This window comes from Nicotiana attenuata, chromosome 9, assembly GCF_001879085.1.
Source record: "Nicotiana attenuata strain UT chromosome 9, NIATTr2, whole genome shotgun sequence".
Lineage (NCBI taxonomy): Eukaryota > Viridiplantae > Streptophyta > Magnoliopsida > Solanales > Solanaceae > Nicotiana > Nicotiana attenuata.
This window is the reverse complement of record NC_031997.1, coordinates 41,058,045-41,071,396: the sequence shown is the minus strand read 5'-3', so window position 1 is coordinate 41,071,396 and position 13,352 is coordinate 41,058,045.

Genomic DNA, 13,352 nt, shown 5'->3' with positions numbered 1-13,352 from the left:
ATAAAAAGAATGATTCAAGAAGGGATAATTGTGATCCAAGACAGGGACACCCAAAATAAAGCGCAAAATCCTTTACCTGCATATGATGATGCACACTTTGTGGGGATGATGCGTGGTGACAGGGAGTATGAGAATCCTCTTGGGAATTTGCTGACTCAAGTTAATGATATTGAAGTTGGTAATGATCTTGATAATATTGATGTGGAACTCAGTGGCTAGGATGTCGAGCTTGGTAATTGGAAAGACGCTTCTCTCTTGGCTAGCCGGGGAGGAGTCTTGGTGGTTTATTTTGTTGTCATTTCTGTTGTCCGGGTTATTTTAGGGTTGTAATCCGGATATTGTCTTGTGACTCAAGCCCTTCTATCCTTTTATTTTGCCTAGTTCGTTTAGTCGTGGTAACTCGTTTAGTGTTTGTTCCAGGGTTGTAGCCCCAGTTTATTTTGCTTGTTTTGTTGTTCACACCCTTTCACCGTCTGTCTAATGCAATTTTCTATTTTCTGTTATTTCTAGTCATTTTTTGTTTAGTTCTCTTTTCCTTGTATAGTTCTTTTCCCGATGACTCTAGTGACATGACATGCATGCGTAATTCTCAACTTGGTCTTAAAAGTTAGTTTAGTCATGAAGCAATGAAATAATTTTGAAGATGATAGGGACACTTGAGGGAAATAAGTACAGATTTGGACATTTTGAGATCATTTGAAGCCCGAACTATGTGAAGGGCAGATAATTTGGGAAGTTAATAGGATGACAAGAATTCGTTAAAGGAGAGTGCATCCCAAACAATTTGAAGCGAGCAGTTTTGAGTTCAAGTGCACCTCAATTTACAAGATAACGTCAAGAGAGTTTGCTCCGAATTGACGGAGGATATCCATTGTGAAGAGGGAATCACCCAACGAGAGTTTTGTACTTGACAAGGCGCTAAAGAAAAGTGGAAGGCATATCAGTGATATCAATGTCGAAGCCGCAAAAGAAATATTGTGCATGATCTTCAATTTTCATCCTCAAGTTGCATGTGTTGTACTTGGCATTTTCAAGGATTGGGAGACCCTCTTTCAGCTACCCAAACACTTTATACCCTTGGATACCCTTTGAGCCTGTGCTGATTTCTTTTACCTCCTCTCTTTTGGAATCAAGTTAGAGTCATACGGAAAAAAAAGGTTCATGTCCCCATAGGTTTGTTTTAGAGAGTTCATTCCAAAAGGGAAATTCAAAAAAAAAATGAAGAAAAAAGAAAAATAGAGATAAAGAAAAAACAAGAAAAAGAAAAAAAAAGAGAAGGAAAAAGAAAAAAGAAAAAAGAAAAAGGAAAATAGTAACAAGAATTAGCTGTGAACTACGTTCGACCTGAATCTTGTCGCCACAAGATACGTAGGCAGCCTTAAGGTTCGGTCGCACCGAATAAAATATTTCATAATCCCCACAAAGCCAAGAGTGGGGTAGTTTTCCTCAGAAATTCCATTTCAAAAAAAAAAAAAAGAATCAAATTCTCTTGTTTTAGAAATTGGGGCAAAGTTCTTGAATGGATTCCAAAAGTTGCAAATAAATTAACCCCGTTGTCTTAGTTATTTTGAGCCTTTATGATATCCTTTCTTTCTAACCTTGTCCAAAAGCCACATCACAGTCCAAAAAAGACCTCCCAGATAATCTTTAAGAGTGCCGAGCTAGACATGCCAGAAGCATATGATGTTTTTACTGTGGTCAATGCCTTGTCATCTATAGAATCAGAGGAAGTAAAAAGAAAAAGAACAAAATGAGAGAGCCTTATTGGTGAAAACCTTCACAGGCACCATAAGGCGACGGTGAGTTGAGAGAAAGAGCAAAATGAGAGAGGATTGATGGTGAAAACCCTTCGAGCACTACAAGTCGAATAAGGATAGAGAGTCAGATAGGATAATCGGAGCATTGAAGGCCAGTTTCACGATGAAGAGGTACAACAAGAGTTGAATATTAGACTTTCTTGACAGATTAGGCCACTTAATCCGAAGGTGCATGTCATGGTCATTAGAGTTGGTATCCACATCTGATAAGTTTCTACTTTGTAATTTTCTCGTTAGGTATCATCTCTTTCCATTGTCCCTTACTCTATTCCTTTTGTTTTGTTTACTTCCTCTTCTTGAGTCTGCTTAGTCAAAACACGTGAAAAATGACTTCAAAATTTGCTACCAGCTTTCCAATTGCAAAACAGCATCTGGCTAGCACATCAAAGTGGCATAAGTCAAGAAAGAACAGTATGCGCGCTGAGTTGGTAACAATCAACGTGCTTTGGGATTCATGTGAATTGCAAGGCTCGGTATATGTCAATTCATGAGCACAATGCAACGGATAAAGGGTATTGGGTTTGAACGGATCAGAGGTATTTTCTGTGATAATGGCGACAGAGAAAGTGGTTAGTCAATAAACAAGCAAGGTCTTTCAAGTTGAAATCAAAGTTATCATGGGAAGTGAAGGAGCAATCGCCTCAAAGTCAAGGATACAAATCAACCACCATGTTTAAACTCACAAGTTTTCTTTGTTTGAAACAGGGATGAAGACTGTGTCCAAATTAAAGCTTGGAAACTTGAACCTTTCAATGTGTCATGCCCAATTTTGTCAGCACAAAGGCGGTTTGAGAATGTTTTTTTTTATCTTCTAGGCATCTCCCTAGTTGAGAAGATCATCATCTCCCAAGAATTTGCCCTAGTTGAGAAGAACCATGCCTCCTAGACATCTCCCTAGTTGTGAAGAATATTTGGTTTTCTTATGTTCAGGGGTCTCGCCTGGAAAATAGGGTCAATTTTTAATTTTTCTTAAGTCGTTAATCTTTAGCATTCCTTTAGATCAGGGGTCCCGCCTGGAGAATAGGGTCAGATTTTAGTTTCCTTAAGATGTCAGTCCTAGTTTTTCTTAAGCTCAGGGGTCCCGTCTGAAGAATAAGGCTAGTTTTAATTTTCTTAAGTTGATAGTCTTTAGTTGTCTTAATTTCAGGGGTCCCGCCTGGAGAATAGGGTCAGTTTTTTAAATTTTCCTTAAGATATTAGTCTTAGTTTTCTTAAGTTCATGGGTTCCGCCTGGAGAGTAGGGTCAATTTTTTAATTTTCCTTAAGATGTTAGTCTTAGTTTTCTTAAGTTCAGGGGTCCCGCCTGGAGAATAGGGTCAATTTTTAGTCAAGTCAAGCTCTGTTTATAGTTTTCCTCAAGCTCAATCTCAAATCTAGGAGACGCACTTCCTAATTTTAGGTTAAAGGTTTCACCCCTAGGAGACACACTTCCTAGTCTGGGTCTTTCAAGTTATACTTTTGTTTTAGGAGACGCACTTCCTAAGCTGAGATTCCACCCCTAGGATACGCACTTCCTAGTTCTTGGTCATTTAAATTCATCCCTAGGAGACGCGCGTCTTAGTTGGAGTCATTAAAGTTTTACCCGTTAGGAGACGCACTTCCTAGTAGGAGTTTTTCAGATTATACTTTTTAGGAGACGCACTTCCTAGCTTTGGTCATTTAAATTCATTCCTAGGAGATGCACATCCTAGTTTGAGTCATTGAAGTTTCGCCCCTAGGAGATGCACTTCCTAGTCTGGGTCTTTCTAGTTATATTTTGTTTCAGGAGACGCACTTCTTACATTGAGATTCCACTCCTAGGAGACACACTTCCTAGTTCTTGGTCATTTAAATTCATCCCTAGGAGATGCACGTCCTAGTTGGATTCATTGAAGTTTTACCCGTTAGGAGACGCACTTCCTAGTACGAGTCTTTCAGATTATACTTTTTAGGAGACGCACTTCCTAGCTTTGGTCATTTAAATTCATTCCTAGGAGAGGCAATTCCTAGTTTGAGTCATTGAAGTTTCGCCCCTAGGAGACGCACTTCCTAGTCTGGGTCTTTCAAGTTACTTTTTGTTTTAGGAGACGCACTTCCTAAATTGAGATTTCACCCCTAGGAGATGCACTTCCTAGTTTGAGTCATTGAAGTTTCGCCCTTAGGAGACGCACTTCCTAAATTGAGATTTCACCCCTAGGAGACTCACTTCCTAGTTTGAGTCATTGAAGTTTCGCCCCTAGGAGACGCACTTTCTAGTCTGGGTCTTTCAAGTTATATTTTGTTTTTTAGGAGACGCACTTCCTAAATTGAGATTTTACCCCTAGGAGGCGCACTTCCTAGTTTGAGTCATTGAAGTTTCGCCCCTAGGAGACGCACTTCCTAGTCTGGGTCTTTCAAGTTATATTTTGTTTTAGGAGATGCACTTCCTAAATTGAGATTTCACCCCTAGGAGACGCACTTCCTAGTTTGGGTCATTTAATTTCATCCCTAGGAGACGCACTTCCTAGTCTGGGTTTTTCAGAATATACTTTCAGGAGATGCACTTCCTAAATTGAGATTTTACCCCTAGGAGACGCACTTCCTAGTTTGGGTCATTTAAGTTTAGCCCTAGGAGATGCACATCCTAGTTTGGTTCATTCAAGTTTCACCCGTAAGAGACGCACTTCCTAATCTGGGTCTTTCAGGTTATTCTTTTAGGAGACGCACTTCCTAGTTTGGGTCAGTTGAGTCCATCCCTAGGAGACACACCTCTTAGTTTGGGTCATTCAGGTTTTATTTTTAGCAGACACATTTGCTAGTCAAATTTTCTTGGTTTTACTCATAGGAGACGCACATCCTAGTCGAGTCTTTAGTTTACTCTCATCATTGCATCAATAACATAAGTGGTTTACACTTTTGCTAACAACTCACAAATCTTCCGAGTGCAAACTGGGGCAGAAAATTTTGTTTGTTTTGTTGTTTTGATTGCGGGCACCCACCTGGAGAATAAGGGAATTCGTTTCGAAATTATTTCAAGTTTCAAGTCAGTAGCAGGCGCCCACCTGGAGAACAAGGGAAGTCATTTCAAAATTCAATTCAAGTTAGAAGTAGCAAAAGCTCGCGGTAAGAATGCGAGTCAACAGTTCGAGATGACCAACAGAAGTAGTCTCAATCCAGAATTAAAAAAAAGTGAATCCAAATGCATAAGCAGAGAAAGATGTGAACTGCTCAAGACATGGATGAAGTCACGAACACTACATGTCTGGTCTTGATCCGAAGAAGTCGTGGAAGAATGAATCAACACCTGTAGCTAGCAAGCATCAAGGTTCAAATCTAAAGTCTGCATGAAGAACCATTCAAGACTCAAGATCAAGCTTCAGAAGACTTATAGATAGGAATCTTGTAACTCATAGTTGACAGGCTTAGTTAGTTTTTTTCATTTTTTTTATTTTTGATGTAGTAATAGAACCGCGGACCGGAACCTCGACGAAACGGCACCTCAATTGACTCTCCACCTCGGTATACTCCATCACTGTTCCTACTTCTGAACTACACGTGGCCTGATTCCTTTATAGCCAAGGATATGTAGGCAGCTCAGATACCAGGGCTCGATCACATTCTCCTTTCTTTTAGTTTGGTCTCTCTAAATAAGGGCCGGGTCAAAAAACATGTCTTGTCGTTCTTTATCTGAAAATACTTCGGGTTTTCAGTCAAAGAGGGGCAGCTGTAGACATGTAATTTTTGACCCTCCCCGAGATTTTACACATTTTTAGCGTTTAAATAGTTAGTTTAGGTCTAATATCGCTATTTTAACTAGTTTTGACTCTTTTACTTTATTTTATCACAAAAATAATATTACAAAAATATTTTCTTTTATTTAGCTAATTAATATTTTATCTAGTTACTTTTAATTTATCTACCTTACATAAAATTCAAAAATACAAAAAAAATAGTTCCACTTTATTTTCAGGAATATTATTTTACAATGATTTTTCCATTTTTTTTTATCTTTTAGTATGATATTTGAAAAATACCAAAAAAATAGGTTTGTTTTAACGGTTAGTTTTATTTTAATAGTTATTTTACATAAGTAGGATTAATTAGTAAATGGTGTAGTATTTTTAGTCTTGTTTTAGAAGAAAGAGTATGAAATTTGAGGCTAATTTTATTTGGTCTTAATTGAAGAGGTCCAAAGAGATGACCCAATTTTAAAGCCCAAACCCTAAGACCCACTTCCCCTTCTTCTTATACACCCTAATACACATTTTAAACCTAGACATTAAAAAAAAACCTAGACTACACACAAAAAGGCTACAGCCGTTTTTTAGGATTTGAAACCCTAGAGACAACCTTCAGCTCCTTCATCTTCCTTAACACAAACCCTAGAGCAGCCGTCACCCTCAACCCCGTCTCTTCCAGACTTGCCGACGGACATCACTGCCGCTACTAGCAGCCACCACTCTTCTCGCTCTCTTTCTTCTTCAAACAAAAAACCAGACCTCCTCCACCTCTTAAGAGCCATCACACCCCTGACCTTCTTCTTCTTCACCTACATGAAACCAAACGACACACCTCTTCACCACCTAGACAGGCAGCGCCAGTCATCTCTCCAAAAACACCATAGCAGCAGTCATCATCCTCAACTCAGCTCGTCGGAACAACCACGAACCAGACTTTCTCCTTCACCTCCATCGACGTCGCAACTCCGCCAAAACACCACCTGAAGCCATCATCTCCAGCCACTCTCAACAGTCGCAGACCACCTTAACCCTAACAACCACGTCTGCCTCTGCACACACCACCACAGCTCGCTGGAAAATGGCCCTCTCCAACACCAGACGGAAGCCTCGCATTTGATGTCAGCAGTAACTTTAGAAGATAAGGGGACGTGAGGTTGATCTGGATCTTGAAAACGATATGAAGGGGAGAAACAAAGTATGAGTGATGAAAAGTGTAAAACCATAAAAAAGAAGACTAGGCTGATATCCTTTAAAGGAACAGAAAAAGATTTAAGCTTTCCGGTGCTAATTCGAGTTCCGTCCGCGGTTCATTGCATTTATGAGTTCGAAATAGTGAAACAATCAGTTTTCCAGCTATATTGAGGTCCAATTCTTTCACCCTCTGTTCGTTTTATTCAAGCTTAATGTTAATTGTTTGTTTAGTGATATGATTCCGTCGTGGTGTAATTGTTCTCCATAGTTTTGAATTTGCTCGCTTAGTTATTTGCTCGTATGTTTACTCGAATTGGTTATAGCTGAACATGATTTTGTCACAGCATAGAAATTGGGTTGCTATTCATCAAGTAAACTACATCAAATTAGACTAAAGGGGCTCGGGTGCTAAAATTTATGAAATTGAGCTTTTAATTGTCTATTGCTTTGTTACTTGCCTATATTCGTTAGGAGCACGCTTAGGCCGTCATCACATGGGTAGGCAAACTTTTTGGCACCTAAGTAATTATCATAGCTACGGGTACAGTTCCCGTGACGTAGTTGTGATACATAATTTTCAAATCCGGGGGTACATTTATGTGACCCGACCACAACTTCTAATAATATTAATAAATTAAATATGTTGTAGATCGTGGGTACGGTTTCGGTGACACGATTCACAATGTGTACCAAACAAACAAGTGTACGACAATCGTAACTTGTTCCAGAATAATTCCATAAATAATTAAAAGCGGCCAGAAGCTAAAAATGCACAATAGGTATAAAATATGTTATTAATCAGATAATTAGGCCAATGAATAATAGTTGAGCGATCGTGCTAAAACCACGGAACCCGGGAATGCCTAACACCTTCTCTCGGGTTAACAGAATTCCTTACCCGAATTTCTGTGTTCGCAGACTGTAAAACAGAGTCAAACTCCCTCGATTCGGGATTTTAAACCGGTGACTTGGGACACCATAAATTATCCCAAGTGGCGACTCTAAATTTGATAAATAATCCCGTTTTGATTGTGACTTAAATTGGAAAAACTCCCTTATATCCCTTTCGGATAAAAAAAAAGAGGTGTGACACTTTGTAGCGTGTTGTTCTTCGTAAACTGTTTTCACACCATCCATTGTCGGGAATTTCATTATTTGATGAAGGGTCAACGGTACTTCCCTCATGTTGTGGATCCAGGGCCTTCTGAGCAGTGCAATATATCTCATGTCGCCTTCGATGACATGGAATTTTGTATCTTGGATGGTCCCGGCCATGTTTACTGGTAGGATTATCTCCCCCTTTGTTGTTTCACTTGCCATGTTAAAGCCGTTTAGGACTCGGGATGCAGGCACAATTTGGTCCTGCAGGCCGAGCTTCTCTACGACCTCGATCTAGTTATGTTTGCTGAGCTACCTGGATCCATTAGAACACGTTTAACTTGAATTTTATTTAACAAATAAAAATTACCATGGCGTCGTTGTGTGGCTGAGAAATGCCTTCCGCTTCTTCGTCATTGAACGATAAGATGCCTTCAGGCACATAACCCCGAGTCTGCTTTTATTTGGTAATCGAAACCTTGGTACGTTTGAATATAGGCCCTTGTGGAACATCGACCCCGCCAACAGTCATATGAATGACATGCTGCAGTTCTTCCTGCTCATTTTTTCTGTTGGCGTCTCTTTCTCTGAAGTGATTCTTAGCTCGATCACTGAGGAACTCTCGAAGGTGGCCCTCGTTGAACAATCGAGCTACCTCATCCCTCAGCTGTCTACAGTCTTCGGTCCTATGTCCATGTGTGCCATGATATTTACACATCAAGTTTGGGTTCCTTTGAGAAGGATCGGTGTATATAGGTCTAGGCCACCTGGTGTCTTTGATCCTTTCGATAGCCGATACAATCCCTGATGCATCGACAGTGAAATTATACTCCACTAAACGAGGTGCTTCTATCGGATCAACATGTTTATCAAAACCACTCTTACTCATAAGTCCTCGAGAATTTTGCCCTCGATCATTTCTTCGATCATTCCGAGGAGGATTGCGCCCCGAACCATTATTTCTTCGATCTGTGATATATGGCTGATACCGTTCTCTATTCGACCTTGGTTCCCTGTTGGTATCCCTCGGGGCTTTAACTGCCGATCTTTTTGGATGAACTGAACCCGAAGGGGCTCCTAGCTGGTCGTCCTCGGCCCTGATCTTCGATTGATATCGATTGTGGACATCTGCCCAAGTTACAGCTGGATACTCGATCAGGTTTTGCTTTAATTTTCGTGACGCTGTCGAACTCCGCTCGTTCAACCTAGGGTGAAAGCTTGAACGGCCCAATCATCTGTGACCGGTGGTAACTCCATTCACTCCATTTGAAATCGGGATACGAACTCCCTTAGCATTTCATCACCCTTCCGTGTTATCTTAAAAACGCCCGATTTCCTCGTTGCAACCTTTATGGCCCCGCCGTGCGCCTTCACTAAGGCGTCTGCTAACATAGAAAATGAGTCGATTGAATTCGGTGGCAAGTTGTGATACCAAATCATTGCTCCCTTTGACAAAGTTTCCCCAAAATTTTTTCAACAAAACCGACTCGACCTCATCATCATTTAAGTCATTTCCTTTAATCCCGCATGTGTACGAAGTGATGTGTTCATTAGGATTGCTTGTGCCCTTGTATTTAGGTATATCCGCCATACGGAACTTCTTAGGAATGGGCTTCGGGGCCGCACTCTGAGGAAATGGCTTTTGCACGAACTTCTTTGCATCCAAACCTTTTAAGATCGAGGGTGCCCTCGGTATTTGATCAACACGGGAGTTGTATGTTTCCACTTTCATGTCATTATCTTCGATTTTTTTTCTCTCCCGACTCGATTCTTTTGGTGAGCTCCTCGACCATCTTCATAATTGCAGGATCAGTCCCCGATCCATTACCGTTCGACCTTTCTGGCACCAGCTCAGTACGGCGAGTGATTTCTGGTTCAACCATACTCGGAGTTTTATGTTGACTTTGAAGCTGAGCGATAGCAACCTGTTGAGCCTGTAGCATCTCGAATATTATTTGGAGACCGACTCCCCCATATCATACACCCTGTGTTCCTTGGCAACCAGATCGGACTTTCCTACGTACACTTCCTCCTGGGTTTGCGCCTAAGTCCGCGTTCAAAGCAATGTGCGAACTAACATCGACTGGATTGGAAATCGGCGCTTCCCTAGGGTTAATCGGTGGTACACCGGCTCTTGGAGCAACTATTTTATCGTTTCCCCGTGAAATCCAAGACCATTATCGCCATGTACGAGTGCGTTTTGTGAGTTTGACATGCTTTAACTTGAGAAAAATATTCTTGACAAGAACAAGTGTGAAAATAACGTGTATTATCAGAATCAGTACTAAAACAATCACTATTATCCTTAGCCCCACGGTGGGCGCCAAACTATTTACCCTAAAATCCGAGTAACAATTAAACTTGTATTGTGGTTTTAAAGATATGTGATTTAATCCAATACTAACTGATAAACAAGGAATCGAGTGTATAAATTAAAGAGTAAAGTAAGTCAAACCAGTGTGCAAGCAAGTCTTGACCTCGAACTAACCGCCGAGTACAAATCCGTTCCGAAATTTACGCCATGATCTTCTGGCCACTGCGGGAATCTCGCTCTTTCTGTTATGAAACCATAACGGTATTATCTCGAGGTTGGTCATACTTGACCTCGGTGTTCATCAGCACTTCGATCTTCGAGTCTTGTACTCCGCCATCAAGCTCGAGCCCAGTCCATTTTGCACTTGTTCTCGAAGCGACCCCTTGAACCTACGGAATCGGGCATACCTGATTTCGACCGTATACAGATCTAACTTGTTTACCTTCACAAAATACACTTTATTCACATTTGTCGAATAGTTACATGCTCCTTCTTATGCGATGGATCATACTTGCTTTATGTTATGAAATATTATTTTGTAGTGGATGTCTATAACTCCTAAAGAAGTTACTCCCACTACTCTTCTCCATTATGTAGATAACTCCCACTACTTCTCACCATTATAGTTGTAACTCCCACACCTCCATAACCTCCCCATGATCTTCCTCCATGATCTCAAATGTTTAATGTCATGTTTATGGCATTCTTTTGTATGCCTCTATGTAATCCTATAAATAGAGGGTTTTGGCATCACATTGTATACACTTGAATACATAGAAGAAATAAGAATCTCTTCTCTCTTGCTCCCTAAATTCTTTTCTATTTTCTTGTTTTATATTATTACTTTGAGCTAAGTTTCATAACACGTTATCAGCACGAATCTCTAATTTCATTTTTCTCACCATCTCCAAGTTTATATTTACTGCTTTAGATGTCCAAATACCATAACTTTAGAAGTTGCTGCATATTTGGTATTTTGTTGATGCACATGACAGTTTTGAAGCTTGGAGTTTTGGTATGTACTATGTGTATAATTTCATTTTGAACAGAGGATGAGGTATATTCCTACTTGTTTTACCTTAATTCAGCAGGTATAAATGTCATTAGAAATAGTAGCACGGTCCATGACATGATTCTTTTGCCTTTATTTGCTTCTGGCTGAATTGTCATGGGTTAAAGTAGTGCTACATGTTCTTTTCTGATACAATTTAGAAGAAAGTATTGTTTAGAAAAAAGAGATATGCCAGTTCTTGGTTTATGTGATCTCATGCTCTATGTACGACTAAGACTGATAATCATTTTTTTAACACATTAGTTGAGGATCAGGTAAATTTTATTGTGTCCATACAAAATCACAAATCTCATAAATGGACATATTTAGCACTCATATGATATATAGTTAATGTATTTAAAATAAAAAAATGTCTTGGACCTTTATTTTAATATTGCTTGTTGTGTCAAAAATTATTTTACCTACATTAAGAGGTTACTACTATGGGTCCATTGTTTTCTAATAAGTCTTGCAAGAAGACTTCCACTGAAATGGTTAATTAGTGATAATCCCTTTGCATATCGCACTTGAGGCAACAATGTCTATTCCCTTTTGTCTATGTTATTTATTATTTTATACTACCATGTCATCCAGTATTATAAAACGGTAATTTCAGGTGTTATTTTGCATGATATATAGTTTCAGATTTACTTGCACTAATCATTTTATTGAGGTGATGAAGAAAAAATATGAAATCAGATCCAATGAGCACTGTTAAGAGTATGCCTGAAAGGCTCGAGGGTGAGTCTCAGTTGCACTTTGGCCTATTACGGTATTGGTTGAGGGTAAGACGGTGGGTTCAAGTCCCAACGCACCATGAGGGTAAGACATCGGATTTTGAGTCCTGATGATCCATGATTGTAAAAGTTGGGTTCGAGTCCCAACTCATTATGGCCTAACATGTCTTTATATGGGTCAGGCATTGGATATGAGTCCCAATGCACCATATGGATGACATAGTGATGACTAAAGAAAAATAATGTATTTTTCATGGAAAAGCATGAATGTTGTCCCACTTGATTTGCACTATTCCTGAAGTGAATGTGGTAGCAATGCATAATAAGTAAATGAAGACAAGTGGTTGACCAACGAATGTGGGCGTGCCATTGATCAAATAATAATAGTCATCATTATGGTAATTGTAAAAATAAGAACAATAAGGGTTCTCGAAGTAATCCTTCAATAGGTGAAGGAAATATTTACCATCAAATTGGTATGAAAAATTTATAAAGTACGTCGCGATAATTATACTCCATTCTTTGAAGAGAATGTGACTTGTGCATTGAGAATGCATATTCATTCCTGAAGGTGAATGTAACAATATGTGATAAAAGTAATGAATAAAGACGTGCAATGCATGATTGGATACCACCACAACTCACCTCTAAGGGGGGTTTGAGAGAAAGAGAGATAATGAATATTAGTGTGTGATTACATGAATATGTCATTGGTCGCGTACATATGGTACGCCAAAAATAATTTGACATGCCTTATAAAAAGTTATTAAAGGCAAAAGTAAAGCAAGAAATGATTTTGCTTATGATAATTTTGACCATGACAATTACTATTATATGATTTTCTCCGTGAAGGAGACATTCACCATATGGATGGTATGACAAAAGATTTTGTAGTACAAAATCAATTAAGAGCTCCGGAACAGCTAATTTGTTACTACTCGGATGAATGAAATTGTTCATGACATTGATATTGTAGTAAGTCTTAAACGAAATTTTTGATTTTTAAATATATTAGCCAAAGTGGTTGGCATTTGAGACTATAAATGAAAGGAAGATGGAACATCTTCATATTACTATAATCATACCGGGTAATTATAAAAGGTTATCTGATTTTTCTTCTATTTGTACTACACATGTATAAGCATGATGATGGAATCACATGCCACAAGTAACAAGAGGTTTACTGAAACAAATATTAGTTGGCATGAACGGGTTGGCCATCCCGGTTTAATTATGATGCAAAAATTAATTGAGAATTCACATTGGCATATATTGAAGAAACAGAAGATTCTTCAAGAATTCTCTTGTGCTGCTTATTCTCATGATATACCAATTAAGGTTGGGATTAAATCCCTTAAGATCTGGAACGAATAAAAGGTGATATATATATATATATATATATATATATATATATATATATATATATATATATATATATATGTATGT